This window comes from Dama dama, chromosome 22, assembly GCF_033118175.1.
Source record: "Dama dama isolate Ldn47 chromosome 22, ASM3311817v1, whole genome shotgun sequence".
In the NCBI taxonomy this organism is placed as follows: domain Eukaryota; kingdom Metazoa; phylum Chordata; class Mammalia; order Artiodactyla; family Cervidae; genus Dama; species Dama dama.
The window spans coordinates 5,717,450-5,734,651 of NC_083702.1; the positions used below are offsets into that span (position 1 = coordinate 5,717,450).

Genomic DNA, 17,202 nt, shown 5'->3' on the forward strand with positions numbered 1-17,202 from the left:
AACCTGCTTTTTGATTACTGGATCAGGAAGATCCCCTGGAGAAGAGAATGGCTACCCACTCCAGTGTTCTTGCCTGGAGAATGCCATGGTCAGAGGAGCCTGGTGGGTTACATTCCACGGGGTTGCAAAGAGTCAGACACAACTGACTGAATAACACTTTCATGCTGTTTTTCCCCACCAAGCTTCTGACATCAATCATGTTGACAACTTTTCCAACACCACTTTAACAACTCTCAGAAGCACCAGCTGGGTGTCCAACATTCCGTTCAGTTCTGACCCTGCTTACCCAGAGTTAACACGGTCCCCATGGGTGAAGGGCTCAGTCCACAAGACTGGCCCCACTACAGATGCGAGTGGCACAGGGCGTCCCCGGGGCCCCACCACCCCCGCTTAGGACTTTCTAGCAGAGCTCACAGAACAAGAATTTGACTGCCAGCCGAAGCATTTAGGAATGACCAGGTCAAAGCTCTGTCTGGTAGTCTGGGGCCAATTAAGGTACATGACGCACAGTGGCGTTACCCAGAAATAGCAAGTGTCCGCTCCCTGCTGAACTTCATGTTCTAAACGTCATGGTATCATGATAAAAAGTGGGCTGTTTTGGCAGTAGCTGTACCCAAAGGCTGAGGAACATTTTGCAGTATTAAGAAACTCCTGTTGCTACTAAGCTGGTTAGTTCACTGGCCTGACTGTAAGGCATGAAACCTGTTACTCTTTACTTTGGCAGCTAGGTGAGAGTGGGACGGTAGAGTTACAGATAGATTTATCTTGATAAAAGTATTGAATAAGGTTTCAACTTTCAGCCATATTATATAATTATACTTTAAAACTTTAGATCTTTATCACATATTTATATAAAGTGTCCAACTCAGCTCAGCTTGCCGGGGACTTCCCTGGTTTAGGTACTTGAAAGTCCTACATCCTGGGAAAACTTTCGGTCCCAGACAAACTGGGATAGTGGGTCAGACCCATGCCACTTGCAAATGTCAGAGGTAGGTCTGCTTGTCCTATAAATCTTCAGTAGGAACAGTCCTAGGATTGTTCATCTTATTGGGCAGGAAACAGCCAAACCACTGGTTGGGAGACAAGTGAGAAAGTCACAGAGAGACCAGCTCAGAAAGGAAAGAGACACTCAGCCATCCTCACTGTTTATGGTTCTGTATTCACGAACTCACCTAGAACTCACTAGAGCATATTTATAAATCCAGATTAATGCTCACAGCTCTTTTTTTGGCCTTTCACGGACATCTGCAGAGCAGCCAAAACGTTCACGTCGCCCCACACCTGCCGTTCCCAGCTGTGGTTGGACAGCTGTGCCTTCTTGTTTCAGTCTCTGCTGTAAACAAGGGTCCTTACTGTCATCGGTTTACTTATTTGTTTCACATTTTGGTGCCTTTTGGTGGCGATTCTGCAGCTTAAAATGGTGCCCAAGCGAAGAGCTGAGGGCCATCTGGTGCAGCCAAGCTCTAGAAGGCTGTGACGGCCTTATGGAGACAATGGATGTGTCAGGTGAGCTTAGGAACGGCACCAGTGACAGTTCCAGATTAATGAATCGTATGTGCATCACACAAGGTGTCTTTAAAGAGAAGCACCCATCACACACGGTTGCGTTTTTTTTTTTCTAAATATTTATTTATTCATTTTGTAGCACCTGGTCTTCGATGCAGCATCAAAGGGATCGTTAGCTGCAGTATGTGGACGCTTAGTTGAGGCATGTGGCATCTAGTTCCCCAACCAGGGATCAGATCCAGGTCCCCTGCATTGTGAGCCTGGAGTCCCAGCCACTGGACCACCAGGGAATCCCAAGGTTGATGAGCGTGTTGTGACCGGAGGCTCGCAGAAACCCCACCTTGCATTTCCTCTGGGAGCAGCGACTGGAATTCACTAACTGGCAAACTTCCTGAAGGTAACTGACGCGACGAGGGATGGGACCAGGGAGGTGTGGCGAAGCCTGGGGTTGGTGTCCCCCGTGGGGCTGGACACACAGAGCCCTGCCCACCACTGCCCACTCTGGCTGTTGGCTCCACTCAGCCCTCCCTGCAATGCTGGGCAGACTGAAGGCAGACCTCCCTCCGCCCGTCACCAGATCCCGGAGCCTGAAGCTGAGCCTGTGGGAGTCAGCCTGTTGGAGGCAGTGGTCCCATCACCATCTTGCCCTTGGTGGCCCTTCCATCCCCCCACCTGGCCTGAGGTTTCTTAACCACACTGACCACCCAGTGTCCCTCCCCCAACTTCATCCCTCAGCTCCATCCTTCCCCCAGCTTCCCGGGCCTGGCTGAAAATCACTCTTTTTTTTTTTTTTTTCAACTTATTTATTTGGCTGCGCTGGGTCTTCACTCCAGCACGTGAGATCTTCAGTCTTTGTCGCAGCATGAGGGATCCTGAGCTGTGGCACTTGAACTCTAAGTTGTATTTATAGCCTGTGGGATATAGTTCCCTGAACCTCAGCACCCTGCATTGGGAGGGCAGAGTCTTAGCCACTGGACCATCAGGGAAGTCCTTCTTTTTTTCTTTCAATCATGGTAAAATACGCAGAATGTAAAATTTCCTATTTCAACCAGTTTTAACATCCAGTCAATCCTAAAGGAAATCAGTCCTGAATATTCATTGGAAGGACTGATGCTGAAGCTGAAGTTCCAATAATTTGGCCACCTGATTCGAAAAACTGACTCATTGGAAAAGACCCTGAGTCTGGGAAAGATCAAAAGTGGGAGGAGAAGGGGACAACAGAGAATGAGATGGTTGGATGACATCACCGACTCAATGCACATGAGTTTGAGTAAACTCCGGGAGTTGGTGATGGACAGGGAGACCTGGCGTGCTGCAGTCCATGGGGTCGAAAAGAGTTGGACACAACTGAGTGACTGAACTGAACAGAACTGAAGTGTATTTGACTTTCTCTGGTACTAAGTTAGAAGCAAGACAAAAATTGGGGAAGCTGTCAGTGATTAGGGCTTCCCTGTGGCTCAGATGGCAAAGAATCTGCCTGCAGTCAGATCCTGGTCTTGTGAGGATGATCGTCACCGGGTTATTGTTTGGCTTCCTGGGCCGGTTGCTAGAGATAGTGATCTGACCGCCTACAAGTCTGACTCAGCTTGTGGCGGGTGTCCCGGGCCGGTTACTCCAGATGGTGGGTTGGTTTCCTGGGCTGGTTGCTACACACTCTGTGTCAGAATTCTCTTTCTCTTTTTATACGTGGTCTGGCTATTGTATGTTCCCACAGTTAGTCTCTGGGGGGGGGGAAGGCAGACAGAGACTTTGCTTATGCAAGACATGGAACCAACTTAATGTCCATCAACAGATGAATGGATACAGATGTGGTGTATATATATGCAATGGAATATTGCTCAACCATTAAAAAAGAATGAAACTAAAAAAACAAACAAAAAGAATGAAACAATGCCATTTGTAGCAACACTGATGGACCTAGAGATTACCATACTAAGTGAAGTAAGACAAAGAAAGACAAATCTTATATGATGTCACTTATACATGGAATCTAAAATATGATACACGTGAACTTATGTACAAAACAGTAACAGACTCACAGACATAGAAGACAAATTTTCCAAAGGGGAAAGGGGGTATGAGAGGGCTAAATTAAGAGTTTGGGATTCTTCTTTTTCAGTCACTAAGTTGTGTCTGACTCTTTGTGACCCCATCAATTATAGCCTGCCAGGCTCCTCTGTCCATAGGCTTTCCCAGACTAGAATACTGAAATGGGTTGCCATTTCCTTCTCCAACTATATAAACTGTATATTAACTATCATAAAATAGATAAACCTCAAGGTTCTACTGTATAGCATGGGGAACTATAGTCAATGTCCTGTGACAAACCACAGTTGGAAAAGAATATGAAAGAGAATGTATACATATGGATAACTGAATCACTTGGCTGTACAGAGGAAATTAACACAGCATGGTATATCAACTATATTTCCATCAAATAAGTTAAACAGAAAAAGAAGCTGTCCTTACAATAAATAAACTACACAGTGTCAGGGGGAGTTGTGGGGGTGACCAGGGGAAACTTCTTGGAACATCAGCGCTTTAACAACATGTCTAATAAGAAGGATGAGCCTTGAGAGACTGGGAGGGAAGGAGCCAGAGGGAGACGCAGTCCAGCTGCATTAGAAAGTCTGGCAAATTCAAGTCCGCACAAATCTCACCAGACTGGAAGAGAGAGCAGGGGGTAGGGGAGGGAGTTGCCTGACAGGAGCTCAAGCAGAGAGGTGAGGATGTTGCAGAAGCTGCCAGGGAGTAGGCTGGAGCCAGTGCTTACAGAAGAGGACCCGGTAGGAGGTGGAAGGTCCCAAGGGAGCGACTGCCTTTGAAATGGGCAATTGCCGAGAGGCCCTCAACCTCTGTGTTGGGGTTGGGCACCGTGGGGACAAGCGTGAGTGTTGTCAGCATGGGAAGCGACAAGAGCCAGGTCACCGTGAGTGTGAGGAGGGGGGGTGGGTTGTGGGGACTGAGGTCAGAGGTGAGACACGGGGTGCAGGTTCTGTCTGGCCGTGCTGAGCTCGGAGACCCACGCCTCATCGTTGAAAGGGAGCCGGCAGGTTCACTTAGATTAGATTTAGCAGCTGCATCTAAACCCAGACCTAAGCTGGAGAGACCTCTAGGTGAAGAGACGGCAGTCTGAGGACAACCAACCCCACAGCACCCGGGGGCTCCCCACGTAAGCATCACCCAGGACGCAGCCCACCCGGGGCTCTCCTGTGGGCAAGGCTTTGCCTCCCTCTTTCCTGTATGTGGCGTGCTCCTAACCACTTCCCATTTGGCACTGCCCAAGTTGCATTGATTTTTGCTCAAAAAACTCAACATTTTTGATATGCTTCAGTTTATCTTTTTAATGAGCACATGCTTAGTCGTTCAGTTGTGTCCGACTCTTTGCGACCCCATGGACTTCAGCATGCCAGGTTTCCCTGTCCATCTACCAACTCCCAGAGCTTGCTCAAGCTCATGTGCATGGAGTCGGTGATGCCATCCAACCATCTCATCCTCTGTCATCCCCTTCTCCTCCTGCCTTCCATCTTTCCCAGCATCAGGGTCTTTTCTGATGAGTCAGTTCTTCACATCAGGTGGCCAAAGTATTGCAGCTTCAGCTTCAACATCAGTCCTTCCAATGAATATCAGGACTGATTTCCTTTAGGATGGCCTGGCTGGATCTCCTTGCAGTCCAATGGACTCTCAAGAGTCTTCTCCAACACCACAGTTCAAAAGCATCAATTCTTCGGTGCTCAGCTTTCTTTATAGTCCAACTCTCACAGCCATACATGACCACTGGAAAAACCAGAGCTTTGACAAGACAGACCTTTGTCGGCAAAATAATGTCTCTGCTTTTCAATATGCTGTCTAGGCTGGTCATAGCTTTTCTTCCAAAGAGAAAGCGTCTTTTAATTTCATGGCTGCAGTCACCATCTGCAGTGATTTGGGAGCCCAAGAAAATAAAAAGTCCCTTACTGTTTCCATTGTTTTGTCACCTATTTGGCACGGAGTGAAGGGACCAGATGCCATGACCTCAGTTTTTTTAATGTTGAGTTTTAAGCCAGGTTTTCCCCTCTCCCCTTTCACCTTCATCAAGCGGCGCTTCAGCTTCTTCACTCCCTGCCGTAAGGGCGGTGTCTTCTGCACACATGTGGACATTGTCCCTAGATCCCAGATTAAGGGTGTGTGTCCATGCTGATTCTTTGTGACCCCGTGGACTGTAGCCCTCCAGGGCCCTCAGTCCATGGGATTGTCCGCACAAAATACTGGAATGGGTTGCCATTTCCTCCTCCAGAAAATCTTCCCAACCCAGGAATCGAACTCACATCTTTTGTGTCTCCTGCATGGCCAGCAGATTCTCTGTCACTTAGCCATCGGAGCACCACAGAATATAAGCTGAGGAAGGTGGAACGTGAGGACCTGAAAGGAGTTGTGGGTCGTGGCAAGGCTGTAGGGTCGGAGTCTGGGTGGGGGTCGTGAGGCTGGAGCCTCGCTGGAGTAGGGGAGCCGCTGGAGTGGGAAGAGGATGATACCCCTCCTGGGAGAGGGGCAAGGTTTGACTGCAGTTTTCTAGATGTCAGAACACAAAGCAGGGGGACACCCTGACTCAGAGATTGGTTTTGGAGGGAGGAGCCCAGGTCACCAGCTCAGGGGCAGGGGCTGAGGCAGGTGGATCAGAGTTTGTGAAAATTAGGTGTGAGTTCCAGAGACCTCATTCTCCTTCTTTGAACAGAGGCCATGATTCAGAGGCTAGGAGCCCCAGGACCTATCAAAGGATGACTGACCTGCCCCCAGTTCTGTCCATGGCTCGGCGACCTCTGCACGGTGTTGGCGAACACTGCTTTTTAAATTTATTTTATTAATGGAGTATGATTGCTTTACGTTGTTGCGTTAGTTTCTGCTGTTTAACAAAGTGAATCAGCTATATGTATTCATACATCCCCTCCCTCTTAAGCCTCTCTCTCACCCTTGGGGTCATCACAGAGCAGAGCCCCCTGTGCTGTACATCAGCTTGCTGCTAGTTGTCTATTTTACACGTGGTAGGGTATATATACCGCACTCTCCACAGCTGACTTGGGCTTTCCTCATAGCACAGTTGGTAAAGAATCCACCTGCAATGCAGGAGACCCTGGTTCGATTCCTGGGTTGGGAAGATCCCCTGGAGAAGGGATACGCTATCCACTCCAGTATTCCTGGGCTTCCCTTGTGGCTCAGCTGGTAAAGAATCTGTGTGGGAGGCCTGGGTTTGATCCCTGGGTTGGGAAGATCCCCTGGAGAAGGGAAAGGCTCCCCCAACTCCAGCATTCTGGCCTGGAGAATTCCATGGACCATATAGTCCATGGGGTTGCAAAGAGTTGGACACAACTGAGCGACTTTCACTTTCATAGGGTATATATGATGCTGAAGCTCCAGTACTTTGACCACCTGATGCAAGGAACTGACTCATTGGAAAAGACTCTGATGCTGGGAAAGATTGAAGGTAGGAGGAGATGAGATGGTTGGATGGCATCACAGAGTCGATGGACATGAGTTTAAGCAAACTCTGGGAGATAGTAGATGGACAGAAGAGCCTAGCATGCTGCCCTCCATGGGGTCGCAAAGGGTTGGACATGACTTGGCGACTGAACAACAAGTGTATATATGTCAATGCTATTGTCCCGATTGAGCCAACCCTCCCGCTTCTTTCCCTGTGACAAGTCCATTCTCTACGTCTGCATCTCCATTCCTGCCCTGCAAGCAGTCTGCTTTTTAAAGTGCATCTGAGACCCTGGGGCACCCCCAGCTCTTCTGGTGGGGAGGCATGAAATAGACCCAAGGAGAGGGCCCAGGCTGGGCCCTGCTGACTGTCCACCACGGGGCCACTTGACCTAAGAGGTTCCAGCCAGGCACACGCCGCTACGACTCTGAGACGAGGGCTTCTCCCTAAAAATCTGTGCTACATGTTCAACCGAAAGCAGCAGTGTGACAGCTGTCCTTGGAGTGCGGCCCACAGACTGGGGCCCAGGAAGAGTTAGCTGGCAGCATCCCCATCTGTTTCCCAAGGAGGAGGAACCGCCTGCTGTCCCGACTGCTGTTTCGTAAGTCAGGGGCTTTAGGGAGGATGTGACTTTTGCCATGGGAAGAGGTGTGGGTTTGGGAGCAAGGAGGGCAGGGGTGTGCGTGCCTCCCCTCACTCCCCCATCATCCACCGTCCTCGCTGGTCTTTACAAGGCAATGCCTGAGCCACGGGTGCTTCCCTGTTGGCTGAAGAATCTGCCTTCAGTGCAGAAAGACATAGGTTCAATTCCTGGGTGGGGAAGATCCCCTGGAGAAGGAGATGGCAACCCACTCCCGTATTCTTGCCTGGAGAAGTCCATGGACAGAGAGGCCTGGCGGGCTACAGTCCATGGGATCGCAGAGTCAGACACAACTCACCATCTATGCCTGAGCCATAGAATCATACCTTCCTTGGCAGCCAAGTGCAGACCTAGGGTTGCAGAAGCTCAGACTCTTTCCACACATCCAGACTGGTGTCACTGTGACCCTGGCTCTCACTGGATTCTGTCCTGCCTGCAGGCCTTCCTTCAAGCAGCCTCCGAGGTCTTTGTCCTGACAGAGAGCCTTCCACAGTGAGTGAGGAGAGATGACGGAGCCCAAAGATCCAGCCCAGGTCTGCCTGGCCTCGGAATGCAGAAAGGCTGCCAAGGTCCAGCCTGTACATGGTGGAGAGCTTCAGACATGGCCCGGGGACTTCCCTGGGGGTCCGATGGTTAAGAATCCGCCTTGCAATGCAGGGGCCACTGGTGTGATTCCTGGTCTGGGAAGGTCCCACGTGCTGTGGGACAACTAAGCTCATGCACTACAGCCCGTGAGCCACAGCTCTTGAGCCCGTGGGCCACAGCTACCGAAGCCAGTGAGTCTAGAGCCCACGCTCTGCAACAAGAGAAGCCGCCGCGATGAGAAGCCCACGCACCGCAGTGAAGAATAGTTCCCATTGCCACAGCTGGAGAAAAACTGGCGCAGCAACGGTGACCCACCACCGACAAGAAAACAAAACAAAAACCCACCGCCTGGAGCTGTGGGCCAGTCACACTGTACCTTCACCCCCCACCTGTGCTTTCGGGCCGAGGTCAGCCTTGGTCCTCTCTCCGGGGCCTTTCCCCTGCCCTCTCCCACTCCCCTCGCCAAGCCAGGGGGAGCCAGGCACTTCCCAGCTGGACTTTGGATTCCACCACTTGCTCTGACCTTGGCAAGTCACATACCCTTGCTGAGCCTCAGTTTCTGCATCTGTAAAATGGAAGTGCTCAGCACCTGAAGGCTCAGTGTTCAACTCAGCGCAAAGCTCAGAGATGTAAGACGCCCCGAACCTGGAATTTGGGGCAAAGATGATGGAGTCTGAGCAGTCTGTGGCTCATGAGGTACCTCAGCTTTGTGTTGAACGAGAGACACCAGCTCGTTGGTGCCCCCCAATCCCCTGAGGAGTGAACCCCTGCTTGTTCATCTCAGGAACTAGTGCAGCACGCTCAGCGGGGAAAGAGGAGCACCCTCAATTCAACCGTTCTGGACGTTTCCCTCTTCAAAAGATCTCTCTGTCCACGTACCTCAGGCAGAGAGACGACTGTCTGGAGACCAGGAGGTCTTGGCTGGTCTTTACACACACACCAAGGAGGCACTGGTAATTTTGCTCCCACCCGTGGGAGCGCGTTTCTGGGTGAGAGCCTGCTGACCGGCCACAGACAGATGAGCTGACTCTGGAGGTGGGCCTCAGGGTCCCTGACACTGTGGCCTCGCGGGTGAGCCGGTGCACAGGGCTCAGGGCTTTTCTTATACTCTTATCAAGCGTCTGAGATCCCAAGAGGGTGAAGACCCCCCACTGCCCCGTCTGTGCCTGGAGGCTGACATGAGGCGAAGTCTGCCGAGGGCAGGAGCAGAGAGAGGCCGGCCCGGGTGGGCCTTGCCCCACCCCAGCGCCTTCTCCAAGGGCTTCCCGAAGCCCCCTCCCCCAACCCGAGGCCCCCCCTTCAGGCAGGATCAGAGGCTGTTTGGGTTTTTGCTCTGTGACTGCGGCCAGCCCCTCGGCCACTTTGGGCCACAGCCCCTCCCCATCAGGAAATTCGAGGCTGGGCCTGGCGGCGCCTCACCGCCTCCCACGTGCAAGTGGCCGTTTCCAGGTTCGGGCGTGGAGGGGGCCCCCATGGGCCCCAAATGTCATCCAGGAAGTGAGGCTGCAGAGCTGGGACCTGTGAAGAAGGAAGGGAGGGGGTTCAGCAGGACAGGCCCACTGTACCACCCTGTGCCCTCTGGGTCAGCAAAGGCCCTGACACCCGGACGGGGCGGCACCCAGAGGGGCAGGGTCCCGTCATCTCTTGGGGGTACACGGGGGCTGATCAGGACCCAGGCTTCCTCACAGGCCCCCTGTGGCTTGTAGATGGCACAGGGGTCGTAAGTACCTGGGTCAGGGCTGAGAAACAGACCCTCCCTAGGAGGGTCACCGAGATGAATGCAAGTCCACTGGGAGCACCCGAAACAGTGTCTGGGAGGGAGTAAATGCTCAAGAAATGGTAACTGGTGTGACGGTCATCATTACTGCTGCTGGGTTGTTTTCTTTTTTCAGCATTGTAAGGAATCATTTTATTTTTTAACTTATTTTGATTATCTTTAAAATTTTTTTCTATTAGTTTTTACTGGAGTATAGATGCTTCCCCAGGTGGCTCAGTGGTAAAGACTCTGCCTGCCAATGCAGGAGATGCAAGAGACTTGGGTTCGATCCCTGAGTCAAGAAGATCCCCTGGAGGAGGAAATGGCAACCTACTCCAGTATCTTTGCTGGGAAAAATCCCATGGACAGAGGAGCCTGGTGGGCTACAGTCTGCGTGGTCGCAAAGGGTCAGACACAGCTGAGTGAATGAGCACACGCGTAGTTGCTTTCCATTGTCCCCTGTTAGTTTCTACTCTACAGCAAAGTGAATCAGCTCTGTGCATACACATGTCCTATCTTTTTTGGATTTCCTTCCCATTTAGGTCATCACAGAGCCCTGAGGAGAGTTCCCTGTGCGGTATGGTAGGTTCTCCTTGGTTATCTACTTTATCCTTAGTAGTGTATATCTGTCAATCTCACTGCTACTACTATTAACTTTATTGTTTGCCAGGAAATTTTCTGAGAATGCAGAAATGAATGATTTATGGTCCCTGCTCTCTGGAAGCTTAGACACCAAGACATGCACATGAATAATCAAAGATAGGAAGTCCTATAGCAGAGAGAAATACAGGGCATTAGTGATTTTAATGATAGCAACAATAATAGTAGCTAGTACCATTGAGAACACACTATATGATGGCCCCTATGCTAGGAGTTGTACCTGGATTTGGTTTCATGCTTGCAATCACTCTGTGGGGTAACATGGTCACCTTCTCTTACAGATGAGGAAATCAAGGCTCAGAGGTGGAGTAACTGGTCCAGAGCCCACAGCCAGCAGGAGGTGGAGTCAGGGCTTGAACCTCAGCAGTGAAATTCCTTCCTCACTGAGACGAAGGGCACCTCTGTTGGGGAGGAGGAGAGGGAGTCAGAGAGGGCTTCTGAGAGGAGGTGACCGTGATTATTTACACATGCACATCTCAGCAACCCCGCTTCCCCCCCGGAAGCAGGGACACAGGCCAGCTGGCCCATATCTTGTCCCCAGTGCCCAGCGCAGGCCCTGGCGCAGGTCAAGGGGACTCGGTGACTTTGATGAAGGAATGCGTAAGGGGCATTCACTCTGGCCCCAGTCGTGGCCTCACCCTGGGCCTCGTTGACAGACTTTCTTGCCCACTAGGACAACCCACTACCAGCCTTGCTCTGGAACACTGGGCACCAGCCCCATGGCAGGGCCAGCTCCTCAGGGACCAGGCAGAGGGTGGAGCAGCAAGCTGAGGATAGGACCATGCTGGGGGTGGCCGCTTCCCTCAGGCTGATGTTCACAACAGGAGGGTCTGGCTTGTGAAGTGAGGACCCCACATCCAGCTGCCACCCCAGCTGGCTCCAGTCCCCACAGCCTTCAGCCAAGCCCGCCTCCCACAGACCTTCAGATCAGCCCTACTCTCCACCCCCTCCACCATTATCACTGGCCCTTTCCTTTCCCCATGAATCTTCATGAATCTCTGCAAATGCTGGCCCCTAACCTTCTTCCTGTGTGTGACTACAGAGCTCACTCACCTTGGTGCCAGCCATCAGCCCACAGGTGACAGGGGCAGGGCCTAGATTGAGGAGGGCACAGACATCTCAGAAACTGTGTGTTGAGGGGCCATGTGGCTTGGAGAAAGGGCCCTAAATGTTTCTGATGCACCCTGCTCAGCAGGGAATCCAACTTTAAAAATTGTGACAGCCTGTTGCTGTTGTTCAGTCGCTAAGTCATCTCCAACTCTTTGCAACCTCATGAACTGCAACACGCCAGGCTTCTCTGTTCTTCCCCATCTCCCAGAGCCTGCTCACACTCATGTCACTGAGTCAGTAATGCTATCTGACCATCTCATCCTCTGTCATCCCCTCTCCTCCCACCTTCAATCTTTCCCAGCATCAGGGTCTTTTCCGATGAGTCAGCTCTTTGCATCAGGTGGCCAAAGTATTGGAGCTTCAGCTTCAGCATCAGTCCTTCCAATGAATATTCAGGATTGATTTACTTTAGGATGGATTGGTTGGATTTCCTTGCAGTCCAAGGGACTCTCAAGAGTCTTCTCCAGAACCACAGAGATGCTTGGAGGATGCAAACACAAGCTTGTGCACACCAGGACCCAGGGAAAGGAGCAGTGACCTCCACAAGAGACTGGGTCAGACCTGCCTTTGAGTGTTTGAGTGTCTCCTGCATAAGCATGGGGCAGCAGTGGCCTGCTGTGGGAGCAGGGTTCTGGCTGCAGCAGACCTGGTAGGTGCAGCATATGGCTTAAGTCCTCTCGGAGGAGGTCTCCATTGGCCTCACCGTGGAGCCACTGAGCAGATGACCCACAAACCGGAGAACAATTATACCAATTAAATTAAATATATTTCGCACTGCTGCAAAAGTTCTAGAGCCCACAACGGATTCCCCAACCTGGAGATCCAGCAAAGGGACCGAGAAGCCCCAGGGAATTTGACTTTGAAGGCTAGTGGGATTCGATTACTGAACTTCCATAGGACTGGGAGAAACAGACTCTCAGAGGGTACAAACAAAACCTGGTGTGCACCGGGACCCAGGAGATAGGAGCAGTGACCCCACACGAGACTGAGCCAGACCCGCCCGTGAGTGTCCTGGAGGCTCCAGCGGAAGCTTGGGTTGACAGTGGCCTGCTGTGGGGTCAGGGGGACTGGCTACAACAGTCCTGGCAGCCGTGGCATGCTGAAGTAAGTCCTTTTGAAGGAGGTCGCTGTTACCCCTCACTGGGGGAAGGGGAACACAGCCCCGCCCATCAGCAAAAAATTGGATTAAAGATTTACTGAGCATGGCCCCACCCATCAGAACAAGACCCAGTTTTCCCCACAGCCAGTCCCTCCCTTCAGGAGGCTTCCAAAAGCCTCTTTCCCTCAGCCATCAGAGGGCAGACAGAATGAAAACCACAGTCTGTACATGACTACTAGGCAAACCATGGCTTTGATTATATAGATCATTGTTGGCAGAATGGTGTCTCTGCTTTTCACTATGCCATCCAGATTTGCTGTGGCTTTCCTTCCAAGGACAGTCTATGGTGAACTGGAACGTGTATTTCTAAGTGGAGATTGGCCCACAGATACACTTAATTTTACTTTTAAAAAGCCCTCATATCTATTTAAAGTGATCGGAGGGCATTTTTGATCCTGGCAACAGGTTCCCCTTGAAGGAACTCCAAGGAGAGCTGCAGAGGGAAGGAAGGGGCAAGGCCAGCCTTGAGAACACATGCCTGCTTCTAGAACATGCAACAAGGAGGCATGCCACTGCAGACGCAGAGTAACTCTAAACGCTGGTTGCGACGGCTGTGGACTTTGGAGGGAGGAAGGCCTTCCCAGATGGGCCTTTGGAACAGCTGGCCCGCTTTCTGGAAGAAAAGGCAGCTGAGTGGAACCAGAAGCACCTGGACTGTCCCAGTTGGCAGGGCACGGAGGTGGAGCATGCAGTCATCTGAGACACCAGGTAGCTGCCCCCATGTGAAGAGCCTCGGGTAACAAGACCTGCTGGGATGGAGTTTCTGGCAGGACTCTGTCGCTAAAAACAGCCCTGAAACAGGGCGGGCCTGCCCGGTTACCCAGAGACTCCGGGGGTTGGGGACAGGAGCTACCGGCACGGCCTCCTCCTTCGTGCCTGAGATTTTAAACTTGCAGGAGGACAGAGCAGGGCTGGGGCTTGCTGGGTCCCTCAGGCTAGGTGGGACCAGCCTGGGATTGGCGGCGATATCTGGGTGGCCTCAGGGCCCAGTGGTCATCGCCAGATGAGTTTACCTCTTCAAAGCAGGAGACAAAATTTGGGGCCGTAAGGAGCACGCGAAGTCAATGCAAAGGACTCTTGACCTCTGCCAAGAATTTGGAACAACACAGAAGCTAAAGGTCACTCCCCAAGTAATTCACCAGGGTGGTGGGTGAGGATGGGGCAGACCCACTGCGGGGCTCCAATAGCAGCAGACTCTGGAGAGAGGGTGGCTGGGCTGGGGAGTGAAGAGGTGCAATCCAGGTGGAGAAGGGAGGGCTGGGGGGTGTGGCGACCAGCCCCCGCCGTTCCTTGGACGTGTTTCTGTGCAAGACCGGCTCAGGGCGACCGCCTCCGGGGGACCCCGGGCAGCCACACCCGTGGTTTGCAGGATCCAATTCCTGAAGCCCAGATACACAGACACTCAACCTGCTGTCCAGGCCTGTGGCTGCCCTGTCCGCTCTCCAGCTCACACGGGCTGCACTGGAGTCTCACCCTCCCTTCTCCTCCCTGCCCCAGGGCCTTTGCTCCTATTTTTGCTTCTGTGTCTGCCTCCTTTCCCTACCTGGGGAACCCTCACTCTCGGCCTCTAAGCCCCGGAAAGGCTGGCCTGTGACCCCCCACCCTTCTAAACCCACACTGGCTGCCCTAGCTGCCACCCCCCGCCCCGGCCCACCTCGACCCTCCTCCAGCCCGTCACTCCTGCATATGTTTTCCTCCTTGGACAGTGGGCTCCCTGGGGGCAGCCACCTGCTCATGCCTCTCAGAGACACCAGGGGTCTGGGAGGCAGTGCATGCTGGGAGATGTCAATTTCTACTTTGGATTCTAGACCTGTATTCCCTTATATGATTGCCACCAGCCACTTGTGCTTCTGAGCACTTAAAATCCAGCTAGTGCAAAGCAGTGGAAACTATTTCCTCGTTAAGCATCCCTTTGTTGCTTTGGTAGGATTGTATTTTGCTGAAAATTTAATATCCTAATTGAGTTTTTTTTTTTTTTAATAGCAAAAGGTTTAGAAAGCTTAGGGAAAGAATAAAATCTCTTATGCATACTTGTTTATATTGATTGCAAGTTGAAGTGATCATATTTTAGATATATTGTGTTAAATAAAATACATTACTAAAACAATCTTTCCTCTATCTTTTTACTTTTTCAATGTGGCCAGAAAATTAGAAGTAACATAGCAAGCTTGTATTATATTTTTTCTGGGACCATAATGTTCTTGACTCTGTGTGTGTTAGTCACTCGGTCGTGTCCAACTCTTTGCAACCCTATGGACTGTAGCCCACCAGGCTCCTCTGTCCATGGGATTCTCCAGGCAAGAATACTGGAGTGGGTAGCTGTTCCCTTCTCCAGGGGATCTTTCTGACCCAGGGATCGAATCTGGGTCTCCTGCATTGCAGGCAGCTTCTTTACCATCTAGCCACTGGAACAGGAATTCTACACTTTAAGGGGAAAAAAGCTGCCCAAGTAGGAGACGAAAGAGTCACGGTACAGAGCAGCCTTCCCGACAAGGATCTGGCATTTAAATGGCTGGAAACTGCCTGTGAAATATCAACATGATAAGGTTTGCCAAAAGGCTAATGAGACCCTGGGCCACATTAGCAGAAGCAGAGTGTCCGCAATGAAGGAGGTGAAAGTCGGCCCTGTGGCTGTCCCAGGAATAGGAGTTTCTGTGCTGGGTCCTGCATCTTGGAGGGGCACTGACCACCCGGAGCAGGCTCAGGAGACCCGCCCAGACAGGGACTGAGACACCAGGTACCTGGGTGCCTGGCTAGGCAAGGTTGTCCTCAGGCAGAGGGAGTCTGACTCTGTTCTGGGGAGGTGGGCGCTAATAGATCTTTCTCCTGAGAAAGAAGGTTCCATTACCAACCAGGAAGATCCCCATCAGCAGAGGTATTCAGGCAAGGCTGGATGACAACTGGGATAATGTTAAGCATTAACATGGGCATGGACTGGGTCCCTAGATCTCAGAGTCCTTAGGACAGAGCTTCTCTGGGGCCCAGCTCAGCTATGCCTCTGTGTGTGTGTGTGTGTGTGTGTGTGTGTGTGTGTGTGTGGTTGTGGGTGGTCCTGGGCTTTGTTTGATGTGGTCAGATTCCTCCCCAAGAGCCAGAATCTGCTGGGGCCTCTGACTGACCCCCAGCTGGAGCCCATTCTAGAGACAGCCTTGGGTTATTTGCCACCAGGCCAGGTAAGTTAGTTAAGGACAGACAGTGTGAACACTCAGCCCACAGTCTCTAAATCGTGGATGCTGCTAATGCAGGCTTCCCAAAGCAGTTCAGTTCCCAAGCCGGACAGAAGGACAATGAGCCCAAGAAATTCAGAGTCCAACCCCAGAGAGCAGGGCCTACAGAGGGCATCACTGGTTCATGCATAAAACACATCCGGATGGAACTCTTGTTATGGACATTTTCAAATACAGACCCAAGGGGAATCTACGGCCACACCAGCCTGAATGTGCTTGATTGTGTCTGATCTTGGAAGCTAAGCAGGGTCAGGCCTGGTTACTACTTAGATGGGAGACCCAAGTGGAGAGGTTGGTACCACAGACCTCACCTGGCTGCATCTGTGAGTCAGCCACGTGCCCTGATGGAGCTGCGTCTGGGAGCACGTTAGGGGAGGCGAGTTCCATTTATAGAAGCCAGGCTCTGTTCTGTTCATGAGACGTTAAACAACAGTGAGGAAGTGAGGCATGAAATCCCCCTGGTGTGGCCAGCACCTTGCTGTGTGGGGGCTGGGGCGTGTCATTCTCTGGGTCTCAGCTGGAATTGGGGGCCTGACTTAGATGTTTTCCAGACCCCAGAGACATCCTGGAGCTGAATTCATCACCTGCCCCCAAACCCACTCTGTCCCCCAGATCCCTAGCCCAGCCCATGGTACTGCTGTCCCCCCAGGCACCCAGAGCAGAAAGCTGGATGTTCCAGACTGCTCCCTCTCTTTCACCTCCAGTCTCTCCAGCCCTGGGCCCTGCTCCTTCTCCCTCCTGAGTGTCTTCTGCTGTGGCCATCTTAATCCCAGTCCCCTCACCATCATCATCCCTGCTGCCTACTGCACCAGTCCCAGTCATCAACAAACCAAAAAGACAACCTACTGAATAAGAGTAAATATTTGCAAATGATATAACTGATAAGGGACTAATATCCAACATATATAAACAGCTCATCCAACTCAATATCAAAAAAAATTCTAAAACAGGCAGGAGACCTGAATAGACATTTTTCCAGAGAAGACGTACAGAGGGCCAACAGGCACATGTAAAGATGCTCAACAGTGTTAATCATCAGAGAAACGCCAATCAAAACCACACTGAGATATCAACTCACACATGTCAGAATGACCATAGTCA

General features: G+C 51.6%; 1 long non-coding RNA gene across 1 annotated transcript; it reads left to right on the forward strand.

Moving 5' to 3' along the window:
* Nucleotides 1–1,381: 1,381 nt before the first annotated feature.
* Nucleotides 1,382–7,759, forward strand: LOC133043195 (uncharacterized). Its single transcript, XR_009689663.1, has 3 exons — nucleotides 1,382–1,506; nucleotides 1,646–1,903; nucleotides 6,876–7,759. It is a non-coding gene; the product is annotated as an uncharacterized LOC133043195 (long non-coding RNA).
* Nucleotides 7,760–17,202: the final 9,443 nt, after the last annotated feature.